The sequence below is a fragment of the Trachemys scripta genome, chromosome 6, assembly GCF_013100865.1.
Source record: "Trachemys scripta elegans isolate TJP31775 chromosome 6, CAS_Tse_1.0, whole genome shotgun sequence".
Lineage (NCBI taxonomy): Eukaryota > Metazoa > Chordata > Testudines > Emydidae > Trachemys > Trachemys scripta.
Genome location: NC_048303.1, coordinates 18,623,560 through 18,648,767, shown reverse-complemented (window position 1 = coordinate 18,648,767; position 25,208 = coordinate 18,623,560). Strand labels below are relative to the sequence as shown.

The 25,208-nt window shown below is 43.9% G+C and overlaps 1 protein-coding gene across 3 annotated transcripts in view; it reads right to left on the bottom strand.

Moving 5' to 3' along the window:
- The window catches only part of NEDD4L (NEDD4 like E3 ubiquitin protein ligase), a 337,595-nt gene that overhangs the window by 307,881 nt on the left and 4,506 nt on the right, over positions 1-25,208 (bottom strand). The gene's annotated exons all lie outside the window — the stretch shown is intronic.

Below are 25,208 nucleotides of genomic sequence, written 5' to 3'. Positions count from 1 at the left end.
CCCGGAGTGACGTATGTTATACCGACGTAAGTGGTAGTGTAGACATAGCCTTAAATAGTGTCCTGCTTTCAGATTGAAGACTGGTGAACTGTGCAATTGTCCTGAGGACATCAGTGATTATTTCTTGCCAGGCTATTAAACAGGCAACCAACAAGCTTCTTTTTATTGAAAAAGAGAGGATTCTTCCCCCCCCCCCCTTTTTTCCTTCTTCGAAAAAGGAATGAACCATAAACAAAATCAGCCTCACTAGAAGAAGTCACCCTGGAATAAAAGCATCTTTATTTTGCAAATGAGAATTGGACCTATACATTAAAGGGGACTGTATAATGAACTCATTCGAGATTTGTAGAATACGATCATCAAAAAAGGATGATTAAGGGACAAGCGCAATGGAGGTTAGCTCAATCACTTGTTACTAAAATGGTACTTGATGCTGACTACACTGAGAAACACTCATTAGAAAAATCCAGAGCTCATTATTCAAAACAAAGAATCAATTTTGTTTATTGCCAGGCACTCTGGCTGCAAAATGCAGATCATCCAAGCTTAACAAAAGCCACATTCAGAATCAATATATTGCACAAAGTTTGTAAGAAATTCAGTTATTTATCACATCAGAGCAGGACCTCATACCAGCAAAACCCAGATGTGTTTTGGTGGAGTGGGAGAAGTGGAAAGAGGGAGAAGAATAAATTAAAAAAAAAAAAAAAAAACGGGGGTGGGGGTGGGGAGAAGAAGAGTAAAACCAACCACCACTCTTAGCAGAATTGTAAAGTAAATAGCTTCTACCTCATTTACTGTGTTACTAGTACAGAAGAAACATTAAGCTTTTGTTGACATTTTCTGCATGCTTTAGGGGTTTTGTAGCTTAATATTCGAAAGTTTGGCAGAGACTAAAGGTTCTCACAGAATTACATACAGTGATAAAATAAAAAGTTTCCTAATTACTTATGTGGGATGGGATTTTCAAGATTCAGGGTTTTGTTTTAGTTTCCTGAACTACATCCCAGTTAAGGTCTGCAACAAAAGCACACAAGATAGGAACTGTCTCAGCACTATAAATATTTTGTCTCAAGAAAAAGAAAAAGCGAAGCAGAAAAACACAATAGTCAATCTCTGTTCCTGAATCTCTCCTCCATTGTAGCACAGAACATGGGGAAGTGCTCTTTATCATGAGAGAAATGCAACGAAAAAAATCTGCATGGGGAAGTTTGCACATAACTTATCCATACATTATCTGCTAACTAGTGCTGTTAAATCACTCTTCTAGGAGCACTAAGTTCACCCACAAATTTAAGAATAGAGAACAGGATGTGGATAGGAAAGGAATTTTAACAATAAAACTCTGCTACACTTTGGAGCTGCTGTACTTCACCTTTCCTTACTAGAATGCTCTTCAAGTGTCTTGCACTGAGTGACCGATCATTTTTCTCCAGTTGTCTTCAAATGCTGGATTTAAGGACAGCTGTTCTCTTTGTGTACTAGTGAGGTGCTGTACAAAAGTGCAGTTTCTGCTATGTGCTCCTTTGAAACTTACTGTGCCCATGAACACTATTTGATCTTATAAACATGTTTGCCAGACAGATTTCACAATTTCAATCTCAACTCCACCTAGAGGAAGAAGTCAGCCTGTACAGTCAAAGAAGGAAATTCATCTCTAAAGCAATAGCATCCTCTCAGACTTGCATCAAAGGAAGGAAGGGGGAAACAGTCATACACACAGAACTTTTTAAAATGAATACCAGTACTCAAAAGTCTATCTGCATTTATGCTACAGAAGTTGCTTGCTGCAAGTCTTATGAACAAGCCCCAGAAAGTTTAATATGGATAAATGTGAATGAAGACCAAAAGATTCAGATAAACAAAGCAACAAAAATGCACCAACACACCAGGAGGTGAAAGTCTTGCAATAACATCCTCCCAGAAGCATGGAATCCCTATTCACACAGCCAGGGCCAGCTCCAGGGTTTTGCCCGCCCCAAGCGGGCAACCAACCAAACAAAACAAAAAGCCACGATCACGATCTGCGGCCGCAATTCAGCGGGAGGTCCTTCGCTCCAATCAGGAGTGAAGGACCGTCCCCGAATTGCCGCCGAACAGCTGGACATGCCGCCCCTCTCCAAAGTGGCCGCCCCAAGCACCTGCTTGGTAAGCTGGTGCCTGGAGCCGGCCCTGCACACAGCACTTAAGCAAGTGCTGAACACCCACTGATTTCAGTGGGAGTCATTCATTTGTGTAAGGGCTGTCCTTAATTGAGTTAACCTTTTGTAGAGCTACAAGTAAGTATTTGCTTTGGACATGTTTGTACCCCTATTGTTCACTTTCCAAAAGCTCTCCAGCAGATGAGTTCTCTGGTAGAAATAACTAGTGTAAGAAAATGATCATAAGGGAATGGGGGCTAGAGGCGAGGCTGGTACTCATGGAGCAAGTGTTCTTTGGAGATTTCAATTTAAACTCCACCTAGAGGAAGAAGTGATGGTTGCACAAAGCAGCTGTCATTCAGAGCTACTGCTTCACTGCTGCTGGTGTAGCGCTCTGCTCACCTAGATGAGCAAAGTTAGGTTTAGCTATCTACTCAAACTGCTGAAGCAAGAGCCAAGTTAAGAAAAGGACTGGCAAATTAAAGTAAATGAACCCTAGTGCCTTTGCTAAACACACACACACACGCAGGATTAGGAGAAGTAGATAGAAGGTAACAAAGCCTAGATAGGGCACTTGTACAGTTACTATGTCACATAACAAGTAATAGACATGGATGGAAAATGTTGCCAGAGAAGATGTTTAAATCAGAAACTAGACAGTGATCGAGTTCAATAAGCATGCAGATTTGTTTCTAGAGAGAAAAAGGGAAGGGGAGAAAGAACTTAATAGAAAGGTGAGAGATAACTGGGATTGAATATCAACCAATGAAAGGCAGGTATGTTTGATCAGACAGCCTTTTCTCGTTCTTCAAAACTTCAGAAACATTGTCTTTGTACCAAGACTAAATATGGCAATTTTCAGACTGAACAAGTTTTTCCTATGTCAGAGCTGTAAGGTTCTAAAAATAGATAGTTAAGGTTGCATTTTGCTTCCATTATAAATAAGGACAGTCCATTGCACAAGCACAATTTAACTACGTACTTCATTTGTTTTTCATGGATTATCTGGCATACACAGAGTACTATGCAGCACGAGCACACACTACACATTTATCAAAGGTAGCAGGAAGACTGGCTAGATAAGGCCTTTTGCCCCATCTTTGCTACAAACATCTACCAAATACTGCTCCAAGATTCTTTGGGTTTTTGAGCTGAATAAATAGAATAGCCCTGAGATTTGACAGAGGCAAGAAATTCAAGGCGATTCCCAAACTGTATTGTTATATACGAACAAGGTACTGTGAAGGCTCCATTTATATTTAAATGGTCAAAAGAAATGTAGACGGTTTCTTTTAGGGGCCAGCAGGCCTAGTGTGTAGGCCACAGCTTGACAGTTCTTCCCCTACTAAAGTCTGGGGGTGAGATGGTGGGCAGGGGGAAGGTCTGGGGACCCAGGCCCTCCCTCTCCACCAGTCCCATCCCAGCGCCCAAATGGCTGTGTGTAGTGGTTACTTCTTCCTGGTGCACCTGACCATTCTCCCCTGGAGTGGTTCTCACCTCCTCATTCTCTTCGTTTTGGGGTGTGGTCACAGAAGTTCCCATTCAGTCTCAGAAACTGTCAGTCAGTCAAATAAGCATTCTGCAGGCCTCTTCCTAGTGTCCAGTTATTTTCACTTAGTAGGGAGTGGGGGAAGAGTCAAGCTGGCCCCTACCCTCCTGGGTGGGTCTTTCCACATGGTCCAGACCCTCTCCTGTTGATCACTTTGCCTCCAGAAGCTGCAAACCAGCTTGCTCCCTTTGGACAGCCTCCCCTTCTCTCTCCCTAGCTGACAAAAATCCCCTTTTGAGACGATCCTTCACTTAGAGCATGCTCTACAGCTGTTGAGAGGTGCGGCCCTCTCGGCCTAGTACTCTCCTTCCCTTCCTAAGGCCTTGTCTGCACTACAGAGTGTTGTTGACAAAAGTTATGTCAACACTCAAAAAGCGCTAGAATAAAAATCAATATTGCAAGTTCACACTCGTTCCCTCTGTCAGCAGAGCGCATCCACAGTTGGGGCATTATCATTGACCGTGTGAGCAATGCACTGTGGGTACCTATCCCACAGTCCAGCTCGACACCTTCTGTCACTAGGTCTCGTTGGAAGGCGGAGTGGATCGCAGCACATCTTGGGCCTGGGCTCAATGTCCCATGATGCATTGCTTTCTGTCCCAGCATTCCATGGGCTTCTGGCTTTCTTTCACAGCATTTTTCAACAGCCCTGGTTTACTGTGCATCCTAGCATCTTTGTGAGAAGGAATGGATCCCGCACTGCTCTCCGATGCTCTGATAACGGTCATTAAAATATTGTGGATGGCAGTGCAGTTAATCACGAGGTTCCTAACTGAAGAAGACTCCCAGTTGCCTGACATCCTGCATGATATGGATAGGAACAACTTTAGATTGCTTTTGGCATTCACAGAACAGCTGCAGACGATAGACTGTTGCTTTGGGACTCGGGAAACATTGAATGGTGGGATCACATCATCATGCAGGTTTGGGATCATGAGCAGTGGCTACAGAACTTTCAGATGCGGAAAGCCACCTTCCTGGAAATGTGCGTGGAACTCGCCCCAGCACTACAGCACAAGAACACCAGAATGAGAGCTGCCCTATTGGTAGAGAAGTGCATGGCAATCGCTGTGTGGAAGCTGGCAACTCCAGACTGCTACCAGTCAGTCAGGAATCAATTTGGAGTCATGAAGTCTACCGTTGGGCTACATTAATGCAAGCGTGCAGGGCAAGTAATCGCATCCTCCTATGAAGGACCATGACTCTGGGAAAGGTGCGTGAAATAGTGGATGGCTATGTAGAAATGGGTTTCCCTAACTGTGGGCAGGTGATAGATGGCACACACATTCCTATGGCTCAAGCGCAGCTGGGACTTCACAGCCTCCTCTCCCCATATACTGAGTAGATCCAGCAGCTCCACAGTGATCCAAGCAGGAGAGCGTTTGCTGCGATAAGCTGCCATGGTCACCTGGGAAGATGCAATTCCACACTGAGCCAACAGGAAGTGGAATTTCAAAAATTCCTGGGGCTTCTAAGGGGGAATGGTTGTTTACCTGGCTGCACGGCAGCGGAGTTCAAACTACTGACCACAGCGGTCAGGATGGGCATTGTGGGACACTTCCTGGAGGCCAATTAAAGCAATAAAATCAAGGGTGGTGTCTACACTGGACTTTGCTGACAAAAAAATTGTGCAAAAAGCCTTATGTCTCTCGTTGGGGTGGTTTTATTTTGTTGCCAAAACAAGGCATTTTTGTTACCAAAAGTCACATCACAGAGCTGCCTTTTGTCGATAAAACTCTGTAGTGTAGACAAAGCATAAGTCTCCATATGGGGGTCCGTAAACCTAGGGTTACCATACGTCCGGATTTTCCCAGACATGTCCAGCTTTTTGGGCTCCAAATCCCCGTCTGGGGGGAAATCCCAAAAAGCCGGACATGTCCGGGAAAATCAGGACATGCGGGCGGCAGTGCTGGGCCGGGGGCGCCCAGCGCCAGCGCTGCCGGGGGCACCGATCGCCGGCGGGGCCAGGGGGTGCTCGGCCGGGGGTCCGGGGTCTGGGCCGGGGGGTGCTGAGCGGGCCGGGGGGGCTGCGGGGTTGCCGGGCTGCCGCGCGCACAGCCCCTCCCCCGCAGAGCGCTGAGGCAGTGGGAGGGGGGAGCTCCGGGAGGGGAGGAGCTTCAGGAGGAGCAACGGCAGCTCACACTTCCGGGAGCCCCAGAACCGCAGCGCGGTGAGGGGAGAGCCGGGGGGGTGCACCTGCCCGGGCTGCGGCCCGGTGCCCCCCGCGGGGCGGGACTCCTGCAGAGGATGCATGCGGGCAGTGGTCCCTGTCCACCCCCCGGCCCCCCCCCCCACCACTGCGCTCTGGCTCTGCGGCTCCCAGGAGTGGGAACCGCCGCCACCGCCCCTCCTGGAGCAGGCTCAGGGCCCTGCGCCCCGGCGGCTCACACGTCCGGGAACCGCAGAACCCAAGCGCGGTGAGGGGGGAGCTAGGGGGCACGCCTGCCGCCGGTCTGGAGTCCTGGCCACTGGCCCCGCTCAGCCTCCTGCCGGCCTGGGGTTCCGTTCACTCAGCCGGCAGCAGGCTGAGCTGGGCCGGCGGCCGGGACCCTGGCTGGCAGCCAGGCAAAATCTGCTCGCGTGCCGCCTTTGGCACATGTGCCGTAGGTTGCCGACCCCTGGTCTAGACACACCTCTGCACAATGTCATTGCTTCAGGTTATCACTACATTTGTGTTAGTGGAGGAGGGCTTCCATTCTTGGCTCTAGAAAATAGATGTTCTTGCTTTCATGTTGATCTTGTTCCTTAAACTACCCAAAAGTGCCACAGTCACAGCTACCCACCAAAGTTAGAGGTTGCAAGCAGTTCTGAGCCCTTATCTACAGTTTTATTGTGTGTTACTTCTATTGCTCCCTACTGCTTTTTAACAATAGCGTCTTTTCAATTCTGAGTTACACCAGGGTATTGCATCCAATGAATGTAACAAACACCAGTATTGTTCAAGGGAATTGAGCAAGTCTGAATACTTATTATTTCTTTCGTTAGTTGCCTTTTAGTTTTGTTTCTGCTTCTTACTATAGCATGCTGTGGACTCTTCCTTCTCAAAGAATTTTCCCCCCTTCAGTTGTGTGGGGTTGGTACAATCCCAAAACAAAGTAATCTTTGACATGACATCACTGCAAATCCACATGCAGTCTTATGTTTGTTACCTCTTTGGACTGTGTCTTTCTAGTTCTCCCCTGCCCCCAGAAGTCAGAAGTTTATTCCTTCCCCTGAAGGCTTTTGAAACCAATACAATCTCTGTAAATATTTTAAAAGGTGGTGGCCAGCCCAAATGGCCATGTCTTGCATTGATATTCAGAGTCTAGATATGCAAATCTTAGTTATTTGCAGTGACATTTTCTGATGGAAATATGTAAATAGGCCTATACCTACTGATATTAGGAATTCTTCCATGGAGATTGGTCACCAGATTAGAATCACTGTCTGTACATATTGTTTAGCTCTTAGTACGTTTTAGGGGAGAAATATCCCAGAGTTTTCCCCTCTTCCCTCCTCTAGTCTTTATTGGAACCCTACAATGAAACAAGCCAATCCTGAAAATTTCACTTCCACTGGCTTCAAGCATGGCCCAGTCTTGATCATGTCTATCAGGTACTTAAAGAGACAAGATGGGTGAGGTAATATCTTTTATTGGACCAACTTCTGTTGCTGAGATACACAAGCTTTTGACCTCTAAGACTGAAACCCTGTCTTTCACAAGTTCATCCATAAAAGATTTTACCTCACCCACCTTGTCCCTCTAATATCCTGGGACCAACATGACAACAACACCACTACATGTAAGGTACTCATGGCATTTGTGGAGCACGAGATTTGCAATCTCTGGAGGGAGATTTTCAGAAAGTTAATGGCATAATGCAGATCATTCTTAGCATTTATCTATCGATCACCACACACTTCCCATTTGTCTAGGACATGGCCTAGAACAGCAGTTCAACAAGGGGTCTGTGGAGCCGGATTCCAGGGGCCGTGGGGCTGAAGCCCAGTGGTCTGAGCCCTGGCACCCCCCCACAGGGCAGAAGCCATGAGCTCTGAGGCATTCCCTCCCCTTCCTCCCCAGGCTCTGGAGGTTTTTATAGCATGTTGGGGGGCCTCAGAAGGAAAAAGGTTGAGAACCCCTGACCTAGAGAGAAGGTCATGGTCTTTTCAATGATACTCTGAAGCCCACTCCCCATCTAGGCTTCAGAATCCAAGCCACAACTCCCAAGAGCTGTCTACATAGCTATCTTTAGAGTGCTAAATCCCCAAGGCTTGCTGTTGTGGGTCATGTAAATGTATTCAAAAAGTCCTGGGAACACAAGAGAATTACAGTCAGCTTAACTCCTGCCTCCATGAGAAGTGGTAACTACTTCGGCAGGAAAGCTCCTCCGAGCACTTAGGTCAGTATAACTTATGACATAAATTGTACCAAAGTAATTTGTAGTGTAGACATAGGACAGACGTGCGTAGACTATTTAAAAACAAGTTTCGCTCTAAATGCTCATTCGCACTATTATGTGAGCAATATTTCGGTTAAGAAGGCTGTCCGATTCCTGTATACTCCTGGTCACAGACCCGCAATGGGAGGAACCACAGGTGCCAGAACTCAGTCAGACCCATTGGATAAGCACGGTTGATACACAAGGTGCCGTAGCACAGGGCCTGGTCTAAGAATGGAAGAACTGCAGAATTTCACCTCAGAATAGGTAGAAGCATAAGGCCAGACGCCTGAGGGAGTGTACTCAGAGACCCAGTGCTTAATTCGTAATGAAAGACGTGCTGGGGCTCAAGCAATTTTTTACTTTCATAACTGACGCAGCAAGCCCAAAAATATGCCAGGGCTATGAACTGCCAAGCCTAGCGATGCTGGGGCTCAGTCCTGGCATAAATTAAACACTGCAAAGACCACAAACAGAGCAGAGATACACTGCTGGTGGAAGCTCTCAGGGTTAAGTTAAAAGCTGTCCCTTGCAGTTTTAACTCATGCCAGAGCTGGGTGACAGAGTCAGGGAGCTACAAATGGCTCCTTGGCAGCTTTCCTCCCTCCTCCTCCCCCAAATACTATACTGAAGCTGTGCTAAGGGGCAATGGAGACTAACCCCATAAGTCTTATCTTCCCTATTTTTGATGGAGTTGATTAATGATTTCACAAGAGGTTTTTCTCCTTTGTCAGGAGTTTGAGCTAAATAGGTGTTAAACAAGAACAGTAAACAAAACAAAACCAATTTAGACAAATCAGCCTAGATCTCCCATCCATTCTCAGTTAAATCAACAACCAGGCTCTTGTGATGTCCGAAGAGCACTACCTCTTCTGTTTTTCCAAAGCACCACAGGGATGTCAGAAGAGTTGTTTCCAAAAGATAACAAAACTGGTATTTCTAGTGTAACGAGATTACAGGAAGGATATAAAAAAAATAGCTTTGGGATTTTCTTTGTACAGTTGTAGAGTTGGCACAAGGATCAAGCAGGTTCCTTTGTAGATCAGCTTTACAGTAAGTTCATTTATAATGTTTCAAATGTTTGATACGTGCAAAAATGAGAATGAAGTGTTACAATTCAGGTTTCCACAGCAACGCTAACTCACACATTCAGTACTTTAATCACACTATGTGCGTTAAATACTTCTCTTAATATACAGACTCAGCAGGGCAGAGTTACGGTTAATTCAAAAGCCTTAGCTTTCACATTTCAAATACTGCAATGTTAATGCTGAGAAACTTCTGTATTCCTTGATTTATTAAAAAAAAATAAAAAAAGATTGTGGTCATGGTGTTTACTGGTGCTCACAACTAATTACAGAATTTGAGGAAACTGGATTATAATTAATATTTGCATTTAACTTCCTATGTTGCCCAATTAAGGTTTGGGCATTTAGTTCTGCTTTTCACCCAATCCTAACACTTCCATCCTTTCCACCCTCCCCACGCCTCACCCGCTGCACACACACTTAAGCAGTCCCTAGAATGCAAATACCTACACCACTAAGGCATCCAGTTGTAAGTTACTTACTGCACAAAGGACCTGAGGATACTTATATTACCACTAGAACTAGATACACCCAGTGGTAAATGTGTTGGTGGTCTGAGGAGAAAAGCCCAGAGGTGGAGCTGTACAATACGAGTTTGAGGGACCTAACCAACAGAAATCTCTGTCTGCATAATGCACTCAAGTGAGGGCATTCTGCACATAACTGTTAAGTCAATCAATTGGTAGCAGGGAGGATGGGAGGAGCAGTTTAATTAAAGTGCATATTGACCTGTAACACTTAAAAAAAAAAAAAAAAACACTGTTAGAAGTATGGTGGTGGGGAAGGGTGGAGTTACTGCTGTTCAACAATTGAAACAACAGGTATTAAAACAAGCATTGAGAATACAATGGGTCAGTAACAGGCAGTGTTAAAAACAAATAGCGTCCAAGGTGAATAGGATGCCATATTAGCAATGATGGAGCACATTTGCTGAGGCACCAGGACTGGAGGATAAGGTGTGGTAAAAATACCAAAGTCCTGTCTGCGCTACAGTTCCATTATTACTACCACCAGTGGAGTGTGAATTATGGGTAAGGCAACCACAATTCAGCTCTTTTGCACATTATAGGATTAAAGTTAATTTTATAAAGCTGACCATAACTTTAATCCCATAATGCGCAAAAGAGCTGAATTATGGTTACCTTGGAAACCACACACTTGAATTTCTTTATACTATGGAGGTTTTTAATGGATATTTACATTTTAGTACAGACTCATGCCTCACTGATTCTTAAGATTCATGTCTGTCACACTCAATTGTTCACACTTTTTCCTCAAGCATAGTTGTTCAAAATTTCATGTTAGTTTGAACACACTTAATATTTTCCAGTTAGAAGTGGACTGAGGGGAAAAGAATACTGGATAAAAGCTGGTGGATTTATATACACAAACAACCCAAAATGAGCTCACATCTTCTCCTTTTAGAAAACGTAGCTGTTGCAAGAGGGACCACAACTTTACATAGAAGTCTGGCACACGAAAAAATATTTCGCAGTGAACTATTATTACTCCTCAGCAAAATAGGAGCACGTTGCCTGCTAAGGAGCTGTAAAGGGTCACCACATACCTTTCAAACACAATACCAGACCAGGCCAAAGAAGAGCCATTTCCTCACCACTAATATTATATATATTTTTTAAATAATGACAACTGTCCTGTGAATCAATGAATGATTGTTACCTCAAGTAATTACTGGTCTTCTCCTGGGCAGTGGGACCTGTTATGCTGATAGTGGGTTTCCAGGGCAATGCACTGTTCCCGGTTGTGCGATCAAGGTAGTCAACCTGCCAATTGAGCTTCCCAAACTTCCCAGCAGTCACTGATGGAACATGTGTCCTTTTTTCCCACCCCAGCAATACATTGACAAAAAAGGGACCCAAGTTAATGGTAAATGCAAGCCTTACCTGGGTCATCATGACAAGTATCTAGGATGTGCCAGATACCACATTTCAGGATTCTGCACTTTTCGAAGTAGGCAAAGGACAACTCTTTTCTCACCAAGCAGGAGACAATTATAGTCTCTTTCCCCTTGTGACCACAGGCAACGACTTTTGCCATAGCTAGTAATCAAGAGAAGGTTTCACAGTACAAAAAGGTGGAGGAGTGCACTTGCAGAAGCTTCCAATAGATCTGGATATGTAACTGTACTGTCAAAACGAGTAATATGTCCATCATTAGTCTTACAAGTACTGAGGGCTATACTGGAAGGTGGGTTGCTGCTCTTCTGGGTTTTTATCTTGTAGCATTGAACCTTTATAATGCAGTGTCATATACTATTGTGCTATGTAAGAAGTAAAATAGGATTTAATTGAGTTCTGGTCTTCCAGTAAGAGGCAATGGAGCAATCCAAGAATCACCTGTAGTTACATTGCTCTGATAATTTGGCATTTTAAAAAAAATACCTTAAAGTTCACCAGACAGAAGACACCCATGGCCCTCAGTTCCTGTCTGCCAGAGAGCTTACTGGCCGAAGATCCTACAAGGATTCGTTGCTATCTAAAACCACCAATGACATACACTGGGCCAATTTAAGGAGTTAAGCAACTCATTCACTATAGCACTTTAAATTTTGAAGAGGCATCTAAAGGCAACCATCTCCCCCACACAGCTCCCCATTCTCCCAAACAGGGTATTACAGTACACACTGTAAAAGCCTATTTGGAAGAACGGGGAGTGGTGTGAGGGAAGTTCTATTGCCTTTAATCTTGATTCTGGTTAGATACCACTTCAAATTTGAAGTGCTATTAAAAAAAAATGCATATTTTTCTCACATCCCCATTTACTGATTTATTTAGATAATGGTCATAATACTAAGCAAGACTACATCAAATCAAGCCCGTAGAAACAAAGAACTATGAGTTACAAGCCAATAAACTGAAAAATTTGACAGATGTAACAAGCCATATATACAGTCCAATTTAAATTTACTATGTTAAGCTACGAGTTGGCTCAGTGACTGCAGAAAGTCTTGTGCTCTGTTAAAGATTCTTATTCCAAAAGTCCGTTTAAAGATCATTTTGTGGAGTCCAAACAAGCAAATACTGGCTGAGATTTTTTTAAATGCAGGTATAATTTAGTTCAGTGAACCAAGATCTGGTTAGGTCAAAGTCTTGCTAGAATACTTAAGCAGAGTTACTTGAAAATAGTTATTAGTTATCCATGGATTGAATGAGAGTTCCCCAGTAGTAATAATATATATATTACTCCATGGAACAACTAGTGTGTCTTGAGCAGCCAATTATGTAACTGCCTACTACATCATCATCCACTGCATCAAAGCCCAGATTTGCTCTCTCAACACCAATCAGCAAAAGTGAACAATGTAAGGACCCTACAGAGTCAAAGTCTGGGCTCGTTTTGTTCCCGGCATTTTCGGTGGGACCACCCAAGGCCGCCATAGTCAAGAGGCAAGGAGCAAGGGGGCCCGGAGTGCAAAGCCGCAGAAGGGAGCTTGGGGCAATGGCGGCGGGGGGCGAGGGGGGAGTAGGAAGACACCATGGCCTAGGGGCAACCTGGAGGGGCTGAGGGAGGACCAGGGGGTGTCAAAATACAAGTTTGCCCAGGGCGCTATTTTCCCTAAGGCCAGCCCTGTTTGATACCCATCCCCGAGCATAGGGAACAAACTCACAATTGCTCTCGCAGATCTCTTTGCTAGAGAACTCATACACCTATAGCACGCACATTGCTCCTGGGAGAATTCTGCACCACTGAACGTATGCAGAATTCATGTGCCTGCAGATTTCTTTGCTTCCCCACAGAAAAATGACTGCAAGAGCAGTCACATGCCCTCCCCAGCAACACAGGTGCGCCATTTCGGGCACCCAGACGAAAGGTAAATTACTGCTGGGGATACCCTGGCTGGTGCTGGGTCAGACCCCCCCTCCCATACCCAGCACCCCCACACACCTCCACCCCACCAAACCTTACCCCCTACATCCAGAGCCCCCTCTCCTGCATCCGGCTCTTCCCAGCCTCACCCAGGGCTGGAGATGCCCCAATGTGTGGCTCCTACACCCTGCGCCAAGCTCAAATGCTAGTCCTGGTTGGGCTAGGCATGAGGTAGGAGTGCACTTCCCCTGTAGGGAGAGGCCAGGGCTGACCCACTCCCAGAAAGCTCCCCCAGCTCTACACCCTCCCACACCCCACTGCTCCTCAGCTCCAAGAAGAGGGGTCACTGTACAGGGAGATGCTCCACTATCTGCCCAACCCCTGGGCATCTAGACCCCCCACACACACACACACACCCCCAAACCTCCACCAGAGTCCCACCCACCCTCACACCCAGCACTCCCTGCTGAACCCCACCCCCATTGCATCCAGACCCCCTGTTAAGCCACCAACCCTTGCATTTGAACCCTCCCTCCCCCCATACTCAGACCCCACTGAGCTCTCCCTCCACATCCACACACCCCTTGCACCTGGAGCAACCCTGCTGAGCCCCCCACACTTAAACCACCACCCTGACAAGCCACCATACTCAAAACCCAACCCCACTGAGCCCCAACCTCCTTCATCTGGACTGCCCCTGCAGAGTCCCATTGCCCCTGCATCTGGAACACCGAAAACAAGCACCTTTGCATCCAGATCTCCCTGCACCCAGTCCCCACACTGAGCCACCCACACAGAACCTTCTCACCCCACACCTGGATCCCCCCTCGCACTAAGTCCCTTCGCACTTGGATCCTGTCAGGCTGAGTCTGCCTGCCCTACGGAGGGGCAGGGTCCCGGAGCGTTTCTTGGGCAGGCCCAGCCCTTGCGCTGTGTCAGGATTGAGTTCTTTATCAAAAGGTCACTCTAAGAAAGTTAAATAAGTTTTTGCAAACAAGTGACAGCTATTTAAATTGGATAGCTTGATGGTTCTGAACATATACATATGGACATGAAATCTTCCTAAACTATTAGGACCCAAATATTGTGGCATGTGAAAGGTAGTGTCCCCTCCCCCCCCCCACTCCCATGTTCCCCCAACCTGTAATAGATGAAAGTATGTATTAGCTTGATGTTACAGTATTTAGGCCATTCTTAATATATGTATTCCTTGAACAGGTACCTCTACAGTTATATAAATATTGAGATGAATAATCTAACACATTAAGGAACATGCAGCCCCATCCAGCAGTTTGCCATTGTTGGGTTTGCTTATTTATATTCAGCCAATGCAACAAACTTTTTCCTCCATAGATCTCAGAATAAATGCAATCAAATCCCAATCTTTGATGGCTTCACCTTCCCATTTCATTTTATTACCCGGAGATTAGTTTTTCTCTACCTTCCTACCACCCCAACCCAGGCATGAGCAGAGGAACCAAGTGGAAAGCAGAGGTTCTTTAGAAATCTTGTCAAGTTAATTTTGCTGCTCCACTTGCACATGCACAAGGAGAAAGCAGACCTTACAGAGAGGTACTCTTGATATCATTTATCTCAAGCCTGGTATCACTGCAATAGGCCAGAATCTAAGTTCTCTGATGACACAACCACCAAACACATTCAGTTGTTGAGAAGATTCCCAGGCTTTAAAAGTCTTATTTCTACTCACTCTCATGCATAGACCCTGTAATGCTATTTGGTGTGATAATACATAGGAAGAGATTTTAAAGTCCAGTAGAAGTTGTGCAATCGAGATAATTTTTAATTTGCTAAATAATAAAGTACAGGAAATATGGTAGTTTATCTCCAGCCTAGAACTGGAACTTTCCCAAAGCTTAAAAAAAACCAAACAAAAACAAAACAAAAAACCCCCAAGAAATTATTGAACACTAGTTCCTGCATGGTGTGTGTGTGTGGGGTGTGTGTGTGTATATATAAAATATATTATATTAATAAAGACAGTGAGCTGGTGTGAATAATTCCAATAAAATGAAAATTAATTTTCCTTTATCACAAGACTAAAAGAAGGAATACCTATCCAAAGAGAAAGACAAAAGAAATGGATTTAACAGCTTGGTTTTGGCTTGCAATCACACATGTGCTCTCCTCCGTGCTTCCTGCCTCCATTCTCATGACTAGTAGGGTTTTAAAATTTACAAGCATCCTGATCTCTAAAAGCACGAATCTGGCATGTAGCCATATCCTGCCAGCTCATAAGAATCAAGATCAAGACCTCAGGGAGAAAACTGCAATTACATATACTGCATTTGTTGCCCAGTCAGGACTGTATCTGTGTAGCAGCTCTCATTTTAGAGGGACAAGCAGTTCAGAGAGTTTTATGTTATATTTTTTTGGTTGTTTGTTTTAAATAGAGTTTCCACACCCACCAAGTAAGAGTTTGGGCACGTCAGACTTGACAGTACTTCCTTATCAACATTTTACTTATTTCCACAGCCAATTTATTTATTTGCTGCACAAGAAATGTTTTAAATTCATACTGTGACATTGCACTCTATGATTTTATGAAAATATGCTAGTGTGTGTGAATATAATGTAACTGGAATATGCTTCATGCAAAAGGTCTCCTGTAAGGTATCATTACAAAGCTTATAAACTACTGTGTGTGGTCATCCTATTTGTATAAATGTATCACTTGTATCTGAAACTAGAAATATGAAATATAACTCTGAGGTCTTATTGTAGTTATACAAAGTGTGGGCCATTAATGGTGGTTTGAAATCTTGATGGCTTCCATCAACCAGGACAATTGACTGTGGATGGCTCTGTTTGCTTGCAGGCCGTCCTGCAAGTCAGGCTGGGAGGAATGAGGGCTTGAAGTCTTACAGTGACATGTGATCATGTTACCTGAACTGGAATCCATCTTTAACCTGTTTCTTTTCCATTTAGATGGAGGGGTGGGAACCCGGAGAGGGACACAGGATTCCCACCTTATGCAAAAGATATACAAGGGGGTCAGGGTGACCAGATCACTGACATGAAATATCAGGACGCGGGGGGGGGGGGGGGGGGGGTTTTTGGGGTCCCGCCGGGAAGGGCCCGCGGGGCGCGCACCCGAGCGGGAGGGGTGCGGGGCTCCAGACCCAGCAGCGGCGGGGGAGAGTGGCTCAGGGCCGCACGAGTGGCCACGTAAAGTTTATCGGCTGGGGGGGGACCCTGGCCAGCTCCTCGCCCTGCCCTGTAGGGGGGTAGCGTCCCCGCCCCGCGCCAGCATGTCCCACCGGCCGCTGCAGGCCAGGTAAGGAGCTGAGTCCCCCTCCCCCCTCGTCCTGGCTCCTCAGTTGAGTGGTATTCCTCCTCCCGCCCAGGCTTGCAGCTGTAATGCCGGCGCAAGCCTGGAGGGAGGGCGGTGGTGGCCAACTTCCAGTTTCTGGAGCTGGAAGCACTGGGTGGGCAGGCAAGGGAGATTGGGGGGGACGGGACTCTGCTCCTTACCACCCCCCTACAGGGGCGAGGACCAGCCGGGGTCCCCCCGAGCCAATAAATTTTACATGGCCACTTGTGCGTCCCCGAGCCGCTCTTCCCCACCACTGCCGGGGTCCAGAGCCCCGGAGCCACCCCTTCTCCCTCCTGTGGGAGGAGCCCCCTTGCCCACCCGGTGCCCGTACTCACCAGCTCTAGGAACCGGAAGCCGACCACCATCCCCTCCCTCCCAGGCTTGTCGCTGTAATGGCGGCAAGCCTGGGACGGAGGAGGAATGCCACGTGCTTGGGGAAGAGGCGGGGCCAGGGCGGGGATTTGGGGAGGGAGCCAATGGGGGAAGGAGGGGGTGGAGTCGGGGTGGGGGTGGGGCGAGAGCCCTTCCGGGAGGGCGAAATTGCTTGTTTGTCCAGTGTCCCGACCGCACATCGGTCGGCACACAGGACGAACAAGCAAATATCGGTACAGTCCCAATAAAATTGGGACGTCTGGTCACCCTAAAGGGGGTGGAACAGAACAAAAGGGACTGCAGTCATGAGAAATCCCCTAGCTACCACCGGAGCTGAAACAAGGACTGTACCAGGGGAAAGGATTGGGCCCAGACTGGGAAAGCATCCAGCCCATGATAGAAGCTTACTGAAACACCTGAGGGTGAGATTTCATCTGTGATCGCTGTCTTACAGTATTAGGTTTAGACTTGCGTGTTTTATTTTATTTTGCTTGGTAATTCACTTTATTCTGTAATTCACTGTTATTACTTGGAACCACTTAAATCCTACTTTTTATATTGAATAAAATCACTTTTTACTAATTAACCCAGAATATGTATTAATACTGGGGCGGGGGGTGGGAGGGAAACCATTGTGCATCTATCTCTACCAGTGTTATAGAGGGCAAACAATTTATGAGTTTACCCTGTAAAAGCTTCATACAGGGTAAAACGGATTTATTTGGGGTTTAGACCCCATTGGAAGTTAGGTATCTGAGTGCTGGAGACAGTAACACTTCTTAAGCTGTTTTCAGTTAAGCCTACAGCTTTTGGAGGACTTGTTCAGACCTCGGTCTGGGTTTGTAGCAGGCTACCACATCTGGCTCGAACAGGCAAGGTTCTGGAGTCCCAAGCTGCCAAGGAAAACAGGTTAGAAGTAGTCTCAGCACATCAGTTGGCAGTCCCAAGGGGGTTTCTGTGATCCAACCCATCACACATACCTTAGCTTTTATTATCAAAAAGCTACAATATCAAAGTCAGTAGGACAGTGGGTTGCAGGCTTTTGAAAGCCACACACTTCTTAATTCCAGCTGATGGTAAACACGAAACTGAGTTGCAGTGATCAGCAGTAGAACTGTGTTCTTCTTTCCTGGTATACAATCACATTCTTGAACTGGAATGTTTACAGAATTGCACTTGTTTCTGTCACATGGCACAGGGCTATCTGATGACATTTGTTTTGCTGCTGTAGTAATATCTTCTTACGCAAAGCCATTAAAAATTAACATTTACAAGGAAGTATGAATGAAAGCCAGAGAGAAAAAAGGAACCAAAAGTTAGTAGGATTTACTCCATAGGTTGCAAAAAAAGAGAACGTAGAAGCTCTGAATGGGTCAAGGAAACCATTGTGCATCTATCTCTACCAGTGTTATAGAGGGCAAACAATTTATGAGTTTACCCTGTATAAGCTTCATACAGGGTAAAATGATTCTGTTGGAAAGACTAGATCTCTGGTTTTGCTCCTATGATTTATTATTGCCCCCCAGCTGTTACAATGCAAAGTATCACGTATCCAGAGCTCGCTGTGGTTTGGAGGGCAGGAGATTTCAAATCTACTTACAAAAAATCCAGTTTACATCCCTTACAAATCTTGTTTAAGCCCTAAGCCTCAAACGGTTCTGTATTACAGTAGAACCTCAGAGTTATGAACACCTCAGGAATGGAGGTTGTTCATAACTCTGAAATGTTCAGAACTCTGAACACAACATTATGGTTGTTCTTTCAAAAGTTTACAACCAAACATTGACTTAATACAGTTTTGAAACTTTACTACGCTGGAGAAAAATACTGCTATACTTTTTTTTTCTTTTTAAGTAGTTTAAATGTAAACAAAAAACAGTACAGTATTCTGTTTGTCTCTGCTGTTGCCTGATTGCATACTTCTGGTTCCGAATGAGATGTGTGGTTGACTGGTCAGTTCACAACTCTGGTGTTTGTAACTCTGAGGTTCTACTGTTCTCAAGTTTACTAAATTCCCATCTTCTTCTAATTTAAATCAGTCAGCAGGGCTAAACCTGGCTTCAGGTATCAGCTCATGCAAGTGGCTCACTTGAAATCCAAGGTTTCATCTACACTAGATAATACTCCACCATTTCTTCTTGCACCAGGACTTTGTGAATAGTTGTTGCATGTATCTGTTAGCTTCAGATGCAGCACTGCAACAGTGTGGCCGAGACCCGTGGATTGTTGCACCTATCCCACAATCCCTGACACAGCTCCCTTGAGAAGATGCATCAAGTCTGTAATACAGATAGTCTATAGTCAAGGAGGAGCTACATCCAGGCTACAAGAGGCAGGGGCTATGCCCTGTGAAGCCCTCACACTTGCAGATGCCAATCACCTCCTAAGACTGTGATACTGCTTCTTCCAACAACAACAAGGAATCTGGTGGCACCTTAAAGACTAACAGATTTATTTGGGCATAAGCTTTCGTGGGTAAAAACCTCACTTCTTCGGATGCATAGCATAAAAGTGAGGTTTTTACCCACAAAAGCTTATGCCCAAATAAATCTGTTAGTCTTTAAGGTGCCACCAGACTCCTTGTTGTTTTTGTAGATACAGACTAACACGGCTACCCCCGATACTTGCTTCTTCCAACATCCGAAAGCCCACCCCTATTGCTTCCCCTCTGAAAACTCTAGCCAAATTTCACTCAATTTCTGACTGGGTATAGCAGCTCAAAAAGAAAACTGCATAGCACAGGCTTATTAAGTAGCTACAGCCTCACAGAACCATGTTCATAATATCAAGAAGCCTGATGCCTCCCTAGAATTACGTTGGGCTGTTACACAGGATGCCAAGGTTTCTTTTTCAAGACAGCCGTAATGATGCACAATGATAGAAGGGATCACTTTCATCTACCATTAGGCAGTGCCCTCCAACGGCCAGTCCATGAAATGACGCTTGAATCAATTTTGTACCAAGAGACAAATGGAAGAGATGGAGAAGCTAAGCTCTGTTTCACAAGCACCTTAGTAGTGTTACTGAAACTGCTGCAGAGATCCAGCACAATACTTTGCCAGCATTCAAGAGAATGTACAAGACAGCCTATTTTTTCCACTGTAGTAAAAGACATTGTTGGCCAGACCACAAAACCCACATTTTAATGCAACAAACTACACTACTTTACAATACTTTAAGCTAGTACTTTATTTGCTAGTGCTGCGGATATCAAGTACACACCAATTACTCATTAAAAGCAGGTTTAAAGGCAAGCCTTTAAAAAAAAAAATCCAAAATTACTGTACTACACAGACAACTGCAACCCAGTAATTTTGTTATTAAGTCACAGCAAGACAATAAACATATGTAATTACTTACATCCTTGACACTCATAATAGTGCCAGTTGCTTATTAAATGCAAACATCTAATGCAGCTAATACTCTTCACAAGATCTTGATGCAAGGGTCAGTTCTCTATTTTACTAATCAAAACTCTGTACAGTACCCAAAGTGGGGAGGAGGAATATGTATGCAGTTACAGTAACATAACTGGCCTTTTTGTATGGTACATATCTCCAACAATTGCAAGTGACTGTAAACTAAGAATAGCATCATTGGCTGTGATGTCTCAGAGAGGTTACCAACCTCCCTGCCTTTGCACACTCATACCTTTCTAAAATACTTAGCATTTGCCCCAGGCTTAAGATGGAATTTTCCATATTTTGGTCTCTTAAAATGTTTTAGTTTTATTTTCTTTTTTTGTAGTTTATTTTATTTTGAAGAGAGCCTCCAGTCCATTTTTTAATTATGGGTCACTGTTCCCACTGCAATTAGGTCCTATCATTAGGCATAGAAAAGATACAGCCAAGTTGCTGTGCTCTTAACCAGAAAAACAACTCCAAATAGAGAATAGCACAAGCCTCTAAGACCTGGTCTACTCATGGGTTAGGTCAATGTAAACTGCCACAGCTTCCTCTCCCTGTTTCCCCCTTTATCAGGCCCAGGTGCTTTCCCTTAAGCCCAATTAGGCAGCAGATGATCAGTCATAGGTGCACTAGACCCTGCTCACTTTTAAGGGGCTAGTCAACCTGTGATGGTGGGATTGTTACAGTGCAATGTAGATACCATTCTTTTTATGATAATTAGGTGTCCAAATCTCTTAGGCTATTTTGGAAGCCACAGCTATATAGTCTGTTTTAGTGTTTGTGCTGCAAGTATATTCAAGACACAGACTGTTGAATACAGCACAGAATAATTATATAGCACCAGAGTGTTCCAATAAGACGGGAACACTAACTTTTGTCTTTCTTGCCTAATAATGGTGAAATCTTCAGTTATTTAGCAGTTTATTGCATTTGTTATATACACCAGTCATTTTTTTTAAGTTTTCTTTCAGCAGAATGGCATTTCAACGTTTTACTATTCAAAACAGTTGACAAATATTACAGTTAAAGATGCTGTTTAAAAAATATTAAAAGCTGTACACAGCTTTTAAAAACAGCTTACTATATTTGTGTAGTAAACAAGCATCCCTGTTTCTAGGATTGCAAGTTAGGCTGCCAATCTCTATAGCAGATAATCTTTAAGTTTAGCCACACCGTGAAGGCAGCCCATTGACAACATCAATGCTCATCAATCTTTAAACGCCATTGGGCAGATCCTCAACTGATGTAAATAGTTATGGCTTCAGTGGACCTATGGAAATTTACACCAGCTGAGGATCTGGCCCCATAAGTATTAAATGATAAATGACAAAACTCACTAGGTTTAAAGAAGATTTTGACTGGCATGTGAGAATTTTTACTGGCCTCATTTCATTACTAATGCCCCACAAAAGGGTTTAATAGCAGTATACCCGATAGATTCAACCTAAAACACATCTTTATATTTTAGCTTCAAAAGAGAGAATGCTTCTTTATCTCAACTTTGTAATCTGAACATAGAATTTTACATCATATCTGGTGGAAGGTTATTAGACACTGTGTTAGGAATCTAGTTTACAGTAAAATAGTATCACAAAGAGAAATCAAAAAAGGTTTAGAAAATCTTCCACTGAAACTCACTTAATGCTTGTCCAAAGACAGAAAAATTAATTGTTGTGCAATTATGTTTTCGGTTGCTTATAACTAGCATATTGTTTGTGTCTTGACTAACTTCAAAAGTTTGTTTTTATCATAGACTATTCAGAAACGGTAGGAAGACAAATCATAGATAAGTGTCTGATTATACACCTCTACCCCAATATAACGCAACCCGATATAACAGGAATTCAGATATAATGCGGTAAAGCAGCACTCTGGCGGATCAAAGCAAGTTCAATATAACGCAGTAAGTTTTTTGGCTCCTGAGGACAGCATTATATCAGGGTAGAGGTGTATTTATTTTTTACATTTTCAAGAGATTGCATATGCGACTTAAAAATTTTGAGACAGAAAATCTTCCAATCAGTCAGGTGTTTTCTCACCTCAATGTAAATTAAGAAAGGGATTTTCAAAAGCACTAATTGACTTAGGTGGTTTTGGAAACCCCACACAAAATCCAAGTTGGAGTCTTGGTTTTTAAAAAGATCAGTGTGGGCTTATCGCTCCTGAAGATCTCAAAGGTTCGGCTCAAGATCTGAACTCTTCAGATCTGGCTTTTTGATTCAGACTCATCTCTAAAAACGCACACAAAATTACACACACTTACTTCACAACCAGTTCTGATTTTCCCTTTTCTGTATCAAAAAGAAAGTCTCCCAGCTGTTTTGGTGCAACTCTCATGTGTGCCTGACCCTCTCTAAAATAAGAAAGGGACATGGGACCAGAGGGTGGAGAAATTCACCTTTGGAGTAGGAGTAAGCAAATGTATTCGAGGAAGTGAAACTAGGAATTTAAAGCAAAACTGCTGTTCCAGTATCAGCCACAGAAAGAGAAAAAACAAGAAGTCCTCAGGATCCAACGGAGATCGTGATACTAATAGCCTGGTTTAAATACATTTAAGAAACCTGCAGTAATCGTTTCTTCTTTGGGAATGTTACAGACTACATACCATAATCCCATTGAAACCTGTGCAGCTCACATTTGTTAGCAGTACAAATGATGCTCTACAGCACAAGCAAGTGGTTTCGCAAGGGAGATTGCTCCAGAACAATAGAACTCCATCAGGAACAGCCAAACATAACATGCCAAAAGCCAACCTCACTTCCCACATGCATCATCTGTGATACAATCTACCACCAGAGAGAATCTTATAGGAGTTATATTTATTGTTAACACTGCATCAAAATCACAGAAGTCACCTAAAATTTCAGCTTGACTTGTTAAAATTTACTCTAATTGGACGTTGCAGACTCTAAGATAGAGATATAGTCAACTAGTATCACTTCCCATAACATTTTAAGTTCTCTGGTTTCATTTCTAAATGCTATATTATTGCTTATTCAAAAATGTTGCAGTGCCACAAAGGTTCTTTTAGTACTTCAAATCCAAGCTAATGTCTATTTAACACATACTTACTTGACCTAGTCTACTGCATGAGAATTAATGAGGGAGGGGATATCAGTGTATAGCAATGGTTCTCAAACTTTAACAACTTGTGAACCCCTTTCATTAAAATGTCATCTTGCGAACCCCCTCATCAAAATGAATATTTCCAGGGATTTTCTCCTTTACCAGAGTATAAATGATAAAAGCAGTGATCTTGGAAATATAGAATTTGTTTTTATGACATGCTTATTACACACTATTCTTTATTATTATTTAGCATTACAGTATTATTACTGTATGAAAACAGCAATACTCTTCCAAGATCTCACGTTCATAGCTGGTATCGCTTTGAATAACCTTTGTTATAAGACAAGGCTCTTATGTTTCATCAAGGAGTATCAGATGTGAAACAGCATGAAGGTATTTAAGAAGACAACTCAAAGAGTTCCTCCTACACAAGCATTCAGGTCTTGAGCAGTCCAGGCAAACAACACACGTTACAACAAAGCTTAAACTTGTTCTTCATAATAATTTTCAAAACAATACTAGCTGCCTATTTAATTTTAAAAACAGCAAAATATATACACCTCCCTTTCCATTTCTTATAAGGAGTCTTGAAGTTTAAATCTCCTCAGTGTGATAGATAGGCTTGCTTTGATCTGCTTAGCTCTTGGAAGCCCAGGGGCTCCAGGCTGCTGGCCCCGTGCTGCCCAGTAGGGTGACCAGATGTCCTGATTTTATAGGGACAGTCCCGATATTTGGGGCTTTTTAAAAAAAAATATATATATATGGGCTCCTAATACTCCCCACCCCCATCCCGATTTTTCACACTTGCTATCTGGTCACCCTACTGCCCAGAGTCCCTAGGGACAGCTCTGTCCGCCATTAGGGAATTTCCCCGCCTCCTCCGCCCTCTCCCCTCCCCCCCTCACCCCCCCCCGAGAACCCCCTGTAACATTTTACGAACCCCAGTTTGGGAACCACTGGTGTATAGTGATGACTATCACTTGAGCTATTTTGTTTCATCTTTGTTGTCTCTTGAGACAGAGTAATTTCCACACACAAATTCCTCTGTGACAGTTCACAGTGCATCACAAAGCAACTGAAGAGGTAACTTATGTCAGCACGTTATACTGTACAAACTAAGGAGGGACTCAAAAACTGTGCAAGTTATTTCTAATCTGAAAAAAAGGAAAAAACCCTTGACTGGTAGGGGAGGCACACCACAAAGGCAGGGAAAATGTTCAAGGCTACAAACTATGCAAATACATAAAGAAAAAATCAGAAGATAGGATTTTCTTTTGCTATAGCTTTTGTGTGTTTGATGGAGCTTATTCTCCAAATATATTTTTTCTTATTTACTGGAATAAGGAGCTGTAAAATCTGATCTTTGCAAAGATATGCTTGGGAGAAAGAACATGAAAGAAAGTTAAATTGTTCTTTGGGCTATGCTCATGTAACTAAACTCAAAATGTATTAAATTAAAAGCGAGTTGCACAGATTCAACAAAGGGCAACACTCTGTCCTCCAGTGGGGGAAAAAATATCAAGATGTTAATATACTAACACTGTAACAACAGACTGATTGGCTGGGTAGCAGTATTTGCAAATTAGGCTTCCTGCACAATTTGAGTACATACTTCAGCCTTGAAGGCACATGGGCAAGGAAACAGAGGACCGTAATAGAAGCCCACATATGCTATGTCTACCCTTATAGTAGTGGATAGAATACAGACGCTACATGTGTAGCTATACACCACAGAGAAAGGCAGATTGTGTCCACACTTGTCAGTGTGGTGTATAGCACTGTACAAATGGGAAGAATTGCTTACATGACTGTCTACATGCCTAAAGTATTTACCTGGGGGTTCAGAAGCATGGGCATGCAGTGTCTGTACTCTATATGCTGCCAAGTGCAGACATATCCGTCTTCTTTTTCCACCTAGACTGTTGTCCACAGTTTTGCACTCTCTCTGCCTCAGCTCCCTCAAACCAGCAAAGAAGATCTCTGGTTCTTATTCCATACC